Consider the following 14,374-nt stretch of genomic DNA (forward strand, 5'->3'; position numbering starts at 1 on the left):
TCCCTTTGCAGACTTTCAGCATCCTCTGCACACTTCGCTCTGCCACTCATTTTAGTGTCATCTGCGAATTTTGACTCACTACACTTGGTCCCCAACTCCAAATCATCGATGTAAATCGTAAACAATTGCGGTCCCAACACTGATCCTTGAGGCACACCATTAGTCACTGATTGCCAACCAAAAAACACCCATCTATCCCCACTCTTTACTTTCTGTTAGTTAATTAATCCTCTATCCATGCTAATACATTACCCGTAACACTATGCACTTTTATCTTATGTAGCTTTCTTTGGTGCGGCACCTTGTCAAATGCCTTCTGGAAATCCAGATACACCACATCCACAGGTTTCCCATTGTCCACTGCACATGTAATGTTCTCAAAGGATTCCACCAAATTAGTCAAACATGACCTTCCCTTCATGAACCCATGCTGCGTCTTGCCAATGGGACAATTTATACCCAGATGTCTCACTATTTCTTCCTTGATAAATTCAAGCATTTTCCCCACTACAGAAGTTAAGCTAACTGGCCTATAGTTACCTGCCTTTTGTCTATCTCCTTTTTTAAACAGTCACATTACATTTGCTGTTTTCCAATCTGCGGGAACCATCCCAGAGTCCAGCAAATTTTGGTAAATTACCACTAGTGCATTTGCTATTTCTCCCACCATCTCTTTTAGTACCCTGGGATGTATTCCATCAGGACCAGGAGACTTGTCTACCTTTAGCCCCATTAACTTGCCCAACACTACCTCTTTCGTGATAATAGTTTCCAGGTCCTCACCTTCCATTGCCTTCCTGTCATCAATTTTTGGCATGTTATTTGTGTCTTTCACTGTGAAGACCAACACAAAATACCTGTTCAATGCCTCAGCCATTTTCTCATTTCCAGTTATTACATTCTCCTTCTCATCCTCTAAAAGACCAATGTTTACTTTAGCCACTCTTTTTTGTTTTATAAATTTGTAGAAATTTTTGCTATCTGTTTTTATATTGTGAGCTAGTTTGCTCTCATAATCTATCTTACTTTTCTTTATAGCTTTTTTCGTGGCTTTCTGGTGACCTTTAAAGATTTCCCAATCCTCTAGGTTTCCACTAATCTTTGCCACTTTGTATGCATTTTCTTTCAATTTGATACCTTCCTTTATTTCCTTAGATATCCATGGCTGATTATCTCTTTTTCTACAGTCCTTCCTTCTCACTGGTATATAAGTTTGCTGAGCACTGTGAAAGATTGCTTTGAAAGTCCTCCACTGTTCCTCAATTGCCCCACCATAAAGTTTTTGCTCCGAGTCTACCTTAGCCAACGCCTCCCTCATCCCTTTGTAGTCTCCTTTGTTTAAGCACACGACACTGGTATTGGATTTTGCCTTCTCACACTCCATCTGTATTTTAAATTCAATCATACTGTGATCGCTTCTTCCAAGAGGATCCCTAACTGCAAGATCATTAATTATTCCTGTCTCATTACACAGGACCAGATCTAAGATAGTTTGCTCCCTTGTCGGTTCCATTACATACTGTTCAAGGAAGCTATTGCGGATACATTCTATGAACTCCTCCTCAAGGCTGCCTTGACTGACCTGGCTTGACCAATTGATATGTAGATTAAAATCCCCCATGATAATTGCTGTACCATTTTTACATGCATCAGTTATTTCTTTGTTTATTTCTTACCTCACCATTATTTCATTATTTGGTGGCCTATAGACTACGCCTATCAGTGACTTTTTCTCCTTACTATTTCTAATTTCCACCCAAATGGATTCGACCCTTTTTTTCCATAGAACCTAAATCATCTCTCACTACCGCCTTGATGTCATCCTTAAATATCAGAGCTACACCACCTCCCTTACCTTCCTGTCGGTCCCTCCGAACAGTCTGATACCCCTGGATATTTAACTCCCACTCATCACCATCCTGCAACCATGTCTCTGTAATGGTCACCAAATCATACTCATTCGCAATGATTTGTGCCATCAACTCATTTACCTTGTTTCAAATGCTACGAGCATTCAGATAAAGTCCCCTTATGCTAGTTTTTGTACCTTCTTTTTGAATTCTAACACTTCCATTAATAGCATCTCCTGAGTTCTCCTTCCTTTTAACTTTTTTCCTGATTTTTGATGTAGTTGGAACATTCTCCCCACATTTTGTCCTTGCTCCCTCCTTCTTGGGCTCCTTACATAGGTTCCCATCCCCCTGGCATATTAGTTTAAACCTTCCCCAACCGCTCTAGCAAACACTCCCCCTAGGACATCAGTCCCAGTTCTGCCCAGGTGTAACCCGTCTAATTTGTACAGGTTCCACCTCCCCCAGAACCGGTCCCAATGCCCCAGGAATCTGAAACCCTCTCCCTGATACCATTTCTTCAGCCACGTATTTATCCGATATATCCTGTCATTTCTACTCTGACTAGCATGTGGCACCAGTAGTAATCCTAAGACCAGTACCTTTGAGATCCAGTGCCATAATCACTAGACCATTTACACTAAAATACTTATACAGTGCTAAAGAACTAACAGTTCGTTAATTTTAATTTGATTTGTTCTTCACATCCCATCCTTTATATACTGAACATCAGCAAAGCCAACAGGGAAGAGAACTACATGGTGTTCTTATCCTTGTTTAGTGTGCATACTGTTATGATCTGTTTTGGGACAATTAACATTTAAAGAGAAATCTGAATTCCTCATTTTAACCCAACGGAACTATGTCACAAGATTTCACTTTTGTAAAATAAAACACAAAGTTTATTGCACTAGAACAAATTAAATGAAGCAAATATGACTAAATTAATGCTATATCTTCAAACTCCATATGTTATAGACTTGGGTTTACTTCTTACTTACCATAGTAATTCTCTTAAAGCATGTCAATCTTACTTATTTATTTCTATACCATAAGTCTGCCACAGTCTTCTGGGGAATACTTCTCAGCTCCAGCTATTCTCAGAGGTAAAACTTGCATTCACAGTCTATTGACCATGGAGGCCTCTATCCTTTGTCCTGGTTACTTTTCCAGCTTCTCGGTTAATTCGTCGGATTGCTTTATTTTTCATTAGACTTCTGTGGGTATCACTGTAGACTATTCCACTAGTTTCAAACTATACAATCTTCCAGTTTCTGTTTCCCCCATAAAACTACAGATCTCCCCAGACAACAAACATGATGCTTATTCAGAACAATAGCATGCACACAATGACTATAGTAATCCCATGGTTCTCGTTATATCTATTTAGTGGGTGATAAAATCTCAACCAAATGTAACACAGCATAGGCTGATGAAAGGGTTTTGTAAAGGTGCCTTGTGTCAGGCGTAATGAGAATAGCTTTTGTTCCCAAGTAGCTTTGATTTTCTGGGTGAGAGGATGGTGAATTGGTAGAGTACATGGGTGGATGACAGCTTCCATTGGAACTAAGTACAGATCTGTCTGATTCACTGGCAGTGGTAACAACTAAACCTGAAGGAAATATGTTCTTGCTGACTGTTAAGTATGGTAGAGAGATAAGTTTGGAATTGTTGTCTCTGTGCCACAAATGAGAGATCCAAGTGCAAAGTCTTTTGCTCATAGATTTATTAGAACAAATAATACTCGCCACTTAACCCACACAGTTATGCCTTGGAATTCTTGAACTTTTAAAAGGAAAAGGGAACAAAGAATCAGAGAACTCTGCGACCAGCCTGAACGAGTATACCACTACAGTAACTGACCTCATCAGTAAGTATGTAGAAGACTGTGTGTCAAAGAAGCAAATCTGGGTGTTTCCCAACCAGAAACAATGGGTGAACAGGGATATCCACTGCTTGCTGAAGTCTAGATCTGAGGCGTTCAAGTCAGGCGACCCTGACCTATACAAAAAAGCCAGATTTGCTCAAAAGAGATCCATCAAAGATGCCAAAGACAGTACCGGACCAAGCTAGAGTCCCAGGCTAGCCACATGGACCCCCGCCAACTATGGCAAGGTCTGCAAGGCATAACAGGCTACAAGATGAAGGCATGTAAACCCCTCCCTGATGAGCTTAATACATTCTATGCTCGTTTTGAACAAAAGGTCAACGAGAACACACCCTCCACCCCGGAAGCCTCAGATGAACCTGTATCCGAGGTCACCATTCAGTTGTCAGAATAACGGAAAGCGAACTGGCATGGATGAGGTACCCGGACGAGCACTCAGACCCTGCGCAGACTAGCTTGGGGGTATTCAAAGACATCCTCAATCTCTCTTCACAACAATCTGAGGTCCCTATCTGCTTCAAGAAGATGACCATCATCCCGATACCAAAGAAAAGCCAAGCACCATGCATTAATGATTGTCGTCTGATGGCTCTGACAGCCATCATTATGAAGTGCTTTGAAAGGTTAGTCATGGCACGAATCAATTCCAGCCTCCCAGATTGCCTGGATCCACTACAGTTTGCCCACCGCCCCAACAGGTCCACAGCAGACGCCATCTCCCTGGCCCTGCACTCAACCCTGGAACACCTAGATAATAAAGCCAATAATATGCCAGGCTCCTATTTATTGACTACAGCTCAGCCTTCAACATCATTATTCCTACGAGACTCATCTCCAACCTCCGTGGCCTGAGGCTCGCATCCTCCCTCTGCGACTGGATCCTGAACTTCCTAACCCACAGACCGCAATCTGTAAGGATAGGCAACAACACCTCCTCCATGATTATCCTCGACACTGTTGCCCCAGAAGGCTGTGTCCTCAGCCCCTTACTATACTCCTTATACACCTATGACTGTGTGGCCAAATACCCCTCCAACTCGATTTTCAAGTTTGCTGATGACACCACCGTAGTGGGGTCGAATCTCCAACAATGATGAGACGGAGTACAGGAAAGAGAGAATCTGGTAAACTGGTGCGATGACAATAATGTTCCCTCAATAAAGGCTCCCTCAATGTCAATAAAACAAAGGAGATAGTCATGACTTCAGGAAATGTAATGATGAGATGGACTATAGGAAAGAGGTAGATAATTTGGTGAACTGCATTCTCTCCTTCTCTATGTATGGTACTCTTTGTCTGTATAGTGCACAAGAAACAATACTTTTCACTGTATATTAATACATGTGACAATAAATCAAATCAAAATATAATTAAATTTGTAATGTTATACCCTGAAGATTTATTCTTTAGTCATTCAGATCAAGGCAATATTCAGCAGAAGGTAAACATCTCCAAAGCATCTGTTCTTTTCTTACCAAGGCCAGCAATGCACCACCAAGTCACCAAAATTAAATAAACAACAGAAATTCAAGTCAGTATAACTTGAGTTTGATAGCAATGATTTTAATTTTAACTTTACTTGCTGTAGATGAAAGAATGTTCAAGGATCTTAAAACAAAGGAAGTTGCACTGTTTGGGAACTCCTTGAAATGTGCATGTCAGACTTGCAATTAATTATTACAAAGAACAGTACAGCACAGGAAACAGGCCCTTCGGCCCTCCAAGCCTGTGCCGCTCCTTGGTCCAACTAGACCAATCGTTTGTATCCCTCCATTCCCAGGTTGCTCATGTGACTATCCAGGTAAGTCTTAAACGATGTCAGCGTGCCTGCCTCCACCACCCTACTTGGCAGCGCATTCCAGGCCCCCACCACCCTCTGTGTAAAAAAACGTCCCTCTGATGTCTGAGTTATACTTCGCCCCTCTCATCTTGAGCCCGTGACCCCTCGTGATCGTCACCTCCGACCTGGGAAAAAGCTTCCCACTGTTCAGCCTATCTATACCCTTCATAATCTTGTATACCTCTATTAGATCTCCCCTCATTCTCCGTCTTTCCAAGGAGAAACAACCCCAGTCTACCCAATCTCTCCTCATAGCTAAGACCCTCCATACCAGGCAACATCCTGGTAAGCCTTCTCTGCACTCTCTCCAATGCCTCCACGTCCTTCTGGTAGTGCGGCGACCAGAACTGGACGCAGTACTCCAAATGTGGCCTAACCAGCGTTCTATACAGCTGCATCATCAGACTCCAGCTTTTATACTCAATACCCCGTCCTATAAAGGCAAGCATACCATATGCCTTCTTCACCACCTTCTCCACCTGTGTTGCCACCTTCAAGGATTTGTGGACTTGCACACCTAGGTCCCTCTGTGTTTCTATACTCCTGATGACTCTGCCATTTATTGTATAACTCCTCCCTACATTATTTCTTCCAAAATGCATCACTTCGCATTTATCCGGATTAAACTCCATCTGCCACCTCTCCGCCCAATTTTCCAGCCTATCTATATCCTGCTGTATTGTCCGACAATGCTCTTCGCTATCCGCAATTCCAGCCATCTTCGTGTCATCCGCAAACTTGCTGATTACACCAGTTACACCTTCTTCCAAATCATTTATATATATCACAAATAGCAGAGGTCCCAGTACAGAGCCCTGCGGAACACCACTGGTCACAGACCTCCAGCTGGAAAAAGACCCTTCGACCACTACCCTCTGTCTCCTATGGCCAAGCCAGTTCTCCACCCATCTAGTCACTTCTCCTTGTATCCCATGAGCCTTAACCTTCTTAACCAACCTGCCATGTGGGACTTTGTCAAATGCCTTACTGAAATCCATATAGACGACATCCACGGCCCTTCCTTCATCAACCGTTTTTGATATTGAAATGATCTGAGATTGAACTTCTCTCTTATAAACTAGGTTATATATTTTGTTGTGTGCACTTTGTGATCAGAAAATGTGTTTTTGATCTAAGTTTTGTTGGAGAGAATTTCCCTTTGACATCTGTTTGTACAGTTAATCATTTCCAATCAGTGTGTCCACAAACATTTGGAGAGAAATGTGCATGAGTGCAAAGCTGAAATTGGAGAATATTCAAATAACAATGCAAATCAAATGAGCAAAAAGTGGTGAGCAAATGTGAGAATAGGCTCCAATTGTGATATTTTACCATTAATTTTTAATTCCCTGCCACTCTGGAAACCAGTGGGGAACAGATTAAGTGAGGAAAGTGTCTGATCATTCCTTTCCCATAATGATCTTTTCAACGACAGATTTAAATTGCAGGTGGCAAAGATATACATCCCAAGGTGACAGGGCCCTACTTGAAACATGTAGATCAGACTCCTATAACAATCTGCTAATTTAACCTGAGTTCTGAGTGGATGAGTAGTAATGATTTTCCTGCCCTTCCATGCCAAACCAGTCAGGAATAGCAGTCAAGGCCAGAAGCTAAGTTTTAAACACATTGTTTGTCGCAGGAGTGCTCCTCTGATCGTCATAAGGGGACCTTGTGTCTCCAGCTGTCGCTGGCTTCCCATCCCAGACAATCCCTCCCTCTCATACCCAGTCCCTACAACTCCTACCCTGCACCTCCCCGCCCACTCTACCATCTCCCTGGAATTCCATTCTCCCGCTGAACTTCACCAATGTACTTACTTGGACTAGCAACTCTTTCCCTGGGCCCCCATGACTGTCACCTCAACTCTGATTCTAATAACCAGGCAGCTACTTTCTTCCAACTTTCTGGATGTTTGAGTGGCAAAGTTGATGAGCAGCATGGTATTGAGGTCCAGCTGTTAAAATCATGCCTGCCGACCACAGCTGCACAGGCGCACCTTTATATTTGCAGCCTGCCCAGCTGGGACTTAAAGTCAAGCACTATGATTTTTTTTCTTTTACGTACAAGCTTTTTAACAATTTACCATTCAAGTTCATAGCTTGCATTGCTGCCACCAATTTCCCATTTTGATCTTGTCCCCTCTCTAGCCTACAATTTAAAGAGGAAGAAAGTTCCTGTGTTAAAAGATAAGCGGATGCTCACTGGTAATCTGGAGGCAGGAGCACGTTTGTAATATCTCAGTACCATAGTGAAGATGTGTTTAATCAACCCTGCCCATTCAAAGCTATTTTTCAAATAGTCCCTGTAGGGAAATAGACTAAATAGTACAATACAGTTACATTTGAGCATCTGAGATCAATTACAGAGCAGCTGTATTTACTTCAATGATTCAGCCTTCAGATCAACAAAGCCTTATGTGAAACGACTGGTTTTCTCTGTTGTTTTGTTGTTGTTTGTTTTGCATCTTGTAATGGTTTTGAATATAAAGCTGGATGTGATACACATGTTCTAGAGGAATTATACTATGTAAATGCAAGTGGTTCTTTCTATATATGAAAACGCCTTGCAGCTAGGATGTGTCTATCACATGTCAAAGTTTTCAAGTGCAATCACTAGGAAAGGATGCAGCCAGTTTGCACACAACAAACTTCCACAAACAGCAATGTGAAAATGACCTGATAATCTGTATTTATGATATTGATTGAGGGATCTCTACTGACTAGGCCCCTGGGTCACTCCCCTGCATTTGTTAGTTCTGGGATATTTTATATCCAATTGAGAGGACAGATGGGGTCACGATTAAATGTCTCACCCAAACGTTGACGTCTCCTCTCAAGACAGATGGGTCTTGATTTAATGTCTAATCCAAAAGATGGCACTCCCTCAGTACAGCACTGATTGTCAGCTATGGTTTTTAAGCTCAAGTTTCTGGGTGAAATTTGAATCCAGAACCATCTGACTCGGGTGGAAGTGCTACCAGCTGACAATATTTTAGCAGATCCCTTATAACTTTGTTTCCCATTAGTCTAAGATGTTCTTTTGGTCATGGGAATGTTATATTATGTAGCATAAAATGTTCAATTTTCAAAAGTAAAAGCAAAATATTGTAAATGTCTAAATCTGAAATAAAAACATAAAATACAGGAAGTACTCAGCAGATCAGGCAGCATCTGTGCAGAAAAACAAGAGTTAATATTTCCTTTTCATCAGAACTCAGAACAACCTGAAACATTAACTCCAATTCTCTTTGCACAGGTGAAGTCTGACCTGCTGAAGTATTTTCCAGCATTTTCTGCTTTTATTTAATTTTTGCAGCCACCAATTTTAAGGTGACTGAATAAAAATGCATTTTCATGATGTTATTCAAGGGTTTTACTGTTATATAGGTATTGGATTTTGCAATTTCTGTAAAAACAAAATCACCGGATTCATTAATCCATGTTCCGGGGGGGGGGGGGGGGGGATGCGTTTTTGCAAACTCTTGGCACTCCTGATCTTTTAATTCTTTTATTTATCCTGTTGCACAACCCTTAATTATCTCATGCTGGAGTATATTCTGCTATGTTCCTGGAAGATCTTAGTTAAGTTCCATGCGCTATGTTCCTGGAAGATCTTAGTTAAGTTTGGGTGACAGGGAGCCAAGTAAAGCCAAGAAAATCCTCACTTATTCAAAACGGCTGGAGACAATTGGGGTGGGCACTTGCTCGTAGTGGTGGTGAGCAGGCTCATGCTCTGGAGATGTTGTAGGCATTGAGATGAGGGCTGCTATTGTGGGTAAAGTTGTGGATGACGGTCTTGGCTCCCTGGCACAAATCATTGTCGCTCCTATTGATGAACTGCAAAATATCTAGGGAAAAAATGGATGAAGCAGAAGAAAGAGCCCTGTTAGTCAAGTGGACAGTTTCCTCAGCGGAGGCTCGCTTTCAGTGTTTGGAAATCCTGCTGCATGTTATGTCGGACATCCTGGCTAATTCAGAGAAAAGGGGCCGGAAGGAGTGTGCCTGCATGCCCGATCTCCTGAGAGGAGCTAAGGAAACCGTCTCAGCTGAATTTGAGAATTGGCTGCCATACTTAACGTAATCTTGATTTGAAGGCTGGGCATATCAAGTTCAAAGAGTATCTGGTCTTCAAGATCTGGGATTAATTATAGGTTCCGATTGCTGGACTCACTTTGTCTTGACCTTGGCATTTGTCAAGGAGAGCTGGTAGCAGCTGGAGAGAGGGTTTAGATCTCTCTCTACTGGGGCTTCTGGGCAATGATACAACAGAGATGCAGAGACTTCGGTGAAACAAAAGGATCCATGATTTGCTTGACAATCCTGTCAAGGATTTGGTCTTCTCAAACTCCATGGATAGCTATGTTATCCTGCAGTTCGTCATTAATCTTACACTACTCCACTTGTTATTATAATCCTGATTTGGTTTTCAAGCTGATGGTGGGGCTTGAGCCGGACCTCTGGTTTGCTGGCTTATTTTGTGGCGAGCCCAAGCGTGATGTGAGGATCCTTGGCTCATTGGCTCTTTTATCTGTGTCAATATCTCTACTTTCTTTGGTTGTGAAGGCAAGGGTAGCAGCTATTTTTAAAATTCGTACTGAGAAGGTGTTGAGATTATATGATAGGTTATGGTCTCCCAAATGGAAGGTATCCTATTATTTGTGGGGTCCTGGGGTAAGTTTGGATACCTGGGCCGTGTTTTATCTGCAGTCTTGCTTTGAGACTGTATAGCTCTGCTCCTCTTATCCTGTATGTGAGAGTGCATACTGAAATGCCCTGTCTTGGGTTTAGGGTTGTATCTTGATATTCCCCTTTTTTCATGGTATTCTTTCATTGTTTGGAGGTTTTGGGGCACTGTTTTAGGCTCTTATTGGTTGCATTTGACCTCATGGGAGTTCCCTTATGCTATGTAGCTCGGTCCTGTGGGTGAGAGTGTGCACCAGTGTCGTTCTGTTATCCCCCACTCTGTGTAACATCCTTTCATTATCTGTCTAAAGGGAGACACCGATTTCAATGATTTATAATGAATTATAATTTGTAATTCATATTCCAAACCAATTGTAATGATATTTGCTGGTCTTTTCTGTGTGTATATGTGGAAAAATGGTTACGCTGTACTGAACCAAGGCTTGAGGGTTTGTTGCATTTTTTGTAAAAATAGGGGAAAATCTTCAATAAAAATATATACTTTTAAAAACCTATGTTACCGTACCTATGTATAATATTTATTCTTACATTTTTTGGATGACCAGAGTGCACAGTAAGATGGTAGGCAAGATCTACTAAGTTCTAGGTACATTCTTGAACCACTTAGAAAGAGGTGACCCCAAAGTTGCTGAAACGCAAGGTTGAGGTAATTGGGCATACAATGTGCATGGGAGGAAGCAAGAATTTGGATTAAGGGTTGAAGCTGTTATAAGGAATTAAAGAATGTGCAGCAATTCTACAGGCTCACAACTCTCTGGATGAAGAAATTTCTCCTCATTTCAGTCCTAAATGATCTACCCCATTGACTGTGACCCCAGGTTTTGGACTCCAAGGGGTAACCAAGAAGGTAGATGAGGGCAGTACAGCTGATGTTGTCTACATGGATTTTAGCAAGGCCTTTGACAAGGTACCGCATGGTAGGTTGTTGCATATGGTTAAATCTCTCAGGATACAGGGTGAGGTAGCTAAATGGATACAAAATTGGCTTGATGACAGAAGTCAGAGGGTGGTTGTAGAGGGTTGTTTTTCAAACTGGAGGCCTGTGACCAGCAGTGTGCCTCAGGGATCAGTGCTGGGCCCACTGTTATTTGTCATTTATATTAATGATTTGGATGAGAATATAGGAGGCATGGTTAGTAAGTTTGCAGATGACATCAAGATTGGTGGCATAGTGGACAGTGAAGAAGGTTTATCTTGGATTTCAATGGGATCTTAATCAATTGGGCCAGTAGGCTGATGAATGGCAGATGGAGTTTAATTTAGATAAATGCGAGGTGATGCATTTTGGTAGGACTTACTCAGTTAATGCTAGGGCGTTGGGGACAGTTATAGAACAAAGAGATCTAGGGGTACAGGTTCATAGCTCCTTGAAAATGGAGTCACAGGTGGACAGAGTGGTGAAGAAGGCATTTAGCATGCTTGGTTTCATTGGTCAGAATATTGAATACAGGAGTTGGGACGTCTTGTTGAAGTTATACAAGACATTAGTAAGGCCACACTTGGAATACTGTGTACTGTTCTGGTCGCCCTCTTATAGAAAGGATATTATTAAACTAGAAAGAGTGCAGAAAAGATTTACTAGGATGCTACCGGAACTTGCTGGTTTGAGTTATAAGGAGAGGCTGAATAGACTGGGACTTTTTTCTCTGGAGCATAGACGGCTGAGGGGTGATCTTATAGAGGTCTATACAATAATGAGGCGCATAGATCAGCTAGATAGTCAATATCTTTTCCCAAAGGTGGGGGAGTCTAAAACTAGAGGGCATAGGTTTAAGGTGAGAGGGAAGAAATACAAAAGGGTCCAGAGGGGCAATTTTTTCACAGAGGGTGGTGAGTGTCTGGAATAAACTGCCAGAGGTAGTAGTAGAGGTAGGTACAGTTTTGTCTTTTAAAAAGCGTTCAGACAGTTACGTAGGTAAGATGGGTATAGAGGGATATGGGCCAAATGCAGGCAATTGAGACTAGCTTAGGGGTTTAAAAAAAAACGGACAGCATGGACAAGTTGGGCCGAAGGGCCTGTTTCCATGCTGTAAATCTCTAAGACTCTATCTACCCTGTTTAGTCTGTTAGAATTTGATAGGTTTCTATGAGATTCCCCCCCTCATTCTTCTATCTCCTGCAAATATAATCCTGACTCAATCTCTTATACATCAGTCCCATCATCCCAGGAATCAGTCTGGTAAATCTTTGCTGTACTCCCTCCATAGCAAGAACATTCTTCCTCAAATAATGAGACCAAAACTGCACACACTATTCCAAGTGTGGTCTCACCAAGGCCTTGTATAATTGCAACGAGACATCCTTGCTTCTGTACTCAAATCCTCACACAATGAAGGCCAACATACCATTTGCCTTCACTGCCTGTTACACCTGCATGGTTACCTTCAGTGGCTGTTGTAGGAGGACGCCCAGGTTTTGTTGCACATTTCCCCTCTCAACCTATAGCCATTCAAATAATAACCTGTCTGTGTTTCCGCTACCAAAGCGGATAACATCACATTTATCCACATTATACCGCATCTCCTATTCATTTGCCAATTCACTCAACTTTTCCAAATTGCACTGAAGCATCTCTGCATTCTCCTCACAGCTCACCCTCCCATCCAACTTCGTGTCACCTGCAAATTTGGAAATATTGGCCACAATTCTCTGATGTCATACGCCATGCCACTGCTGCCAGTGAAACAGAGAATTTGACGCTCAGCCAAAACTCCATTCACTTCAGCGGGACTGGAGAATTCCAGCCACGGGCAAGGTCAGAGAATTCTGGCCGTTACATTTAGTTCCCTTATCTAAATCATTAATATACACTGTGAAGGAAAGGAAAGAGTCGGAGATGGATCATGTGAAGAAAAAAAACCAGTGGAAATTGGAAACAAAGTCAATAAAGTTTTTGAGTTCATGATGAGAGCAGAAGGCAGCACCCATACAGTCATTGGAAAAAGAGTTGAAGGGGGTGGGCCTGAGCAGGACCAGAATAATGAATGTTCTAAATATCTTGGACACAATCAGTCGAGGTTTAAAGATGGGTTCTGAGATGGTATGGCCCGTTGCCTGCCTAAAATGAAAAAGGAAAGCTGTGAGAAGATGATAACTAATCTTGAGATATCATTAACTGATGCATTACAGTCATGACAATGTGTTGAGGCAATAACCTAGATCAATTTTTGAAATAATAGCCTGGCTTTTCATCAATTCAGGGTGACTTGAAACTCTTTAAAGTGGGGATCCAAGACCCGATTCCAGACCCTGTCCCTGATGTTTCCAATTTTCTGGAGTAACTTTTAAGGGTGCAGGCTGATTTGGGTCAAAAACACTTACCCTGCGAACTGGACCTGACTGGCTCCATTGCGGGAATAGACATTTCCTCGACCTCTGCAATTTTCATAATTTTTTTAATGGGTCATGATTCACAGTACCCCAGATGTGTTATGAACCATAATCTGCATGAGGTAATCCATTCAAAAGGTCCTCCTCATGTTCCCTGTGCCAAGATTTGTTTCCCAAACAACCTCAAGGTGCCTTATACCCCCTCTACAAAGGGATTTTTGGGCCCTCGGGCAGTGTGTCCCTAACCAGGAGCAGGATTTTTCAGCCCTCCCACGGCGTGTTCCTAACCTGAACCAAGAGTGGGATTTCCTGGCCCTCCCGCAGCATGTCCCCAACCTGGACCAAGAGCGGAATTTTCCAGCCCTCCTGCGGTGTGTCCCTAACTCGGACCAAGAGAGGAATTTTCCGATCCTCCCATGGCACCTTTTCCGGTGGCAGAGGCGGTTCACCATTTTCTGCCGATAGGATCTTCTAGTTCTGCTGATGAACATGCCATTTAGCGTGGTTTGCCTGTCCCACCACTGGAGAAATTGCCATATGGCGGGTCACCTTTGGGAAGGGCCGGTAAGTTCTGCCCAAGTCTTGTTCACCTATCAGCTCTGTAAACCCAGGCCAGCATTGTCTCCGAGATGAACAATGCCTCAATTATAAAATTTTTATCCTTGTTTTCTGATTCCTTCAAGGCCTCATCTCTCCCCATCTCTCTAAAATCTCTTACAACCATCCATTCATGGGGTGGTACAGTGGTTAGCACTGCTGC

At 42.4% G+C, this 14,374-nt stretch overlaps 1 protein-coding gene across 5 annotated transcripts in view; it reads left to right on the forward strand.

The window, feature by feature from the left end:
* The window catches only part of txndc16 (thioredoxin domain containing 16), a 120,772-nt gene that overhangs the window by 70,622 nt on the left and 35,776 nt on the right, over positions 1-14,374 (forward strand). The window lies entirely within an intron of this gene.

Source organism: Mustelus asterias, chromosome 18 (genome assembly GCF_964213995.1).
Source record: "Mustelus asterias chromosome 18, sMusAst1.hap1.1, whole genome shotgun sequence".
NCBI classification, from domain to species: Eukaryota; Metazoa; Chordata; class Chondrichthyes; order Carcharhiniformes; family Triakidae; genus Mustelus; species Mustelus asterias.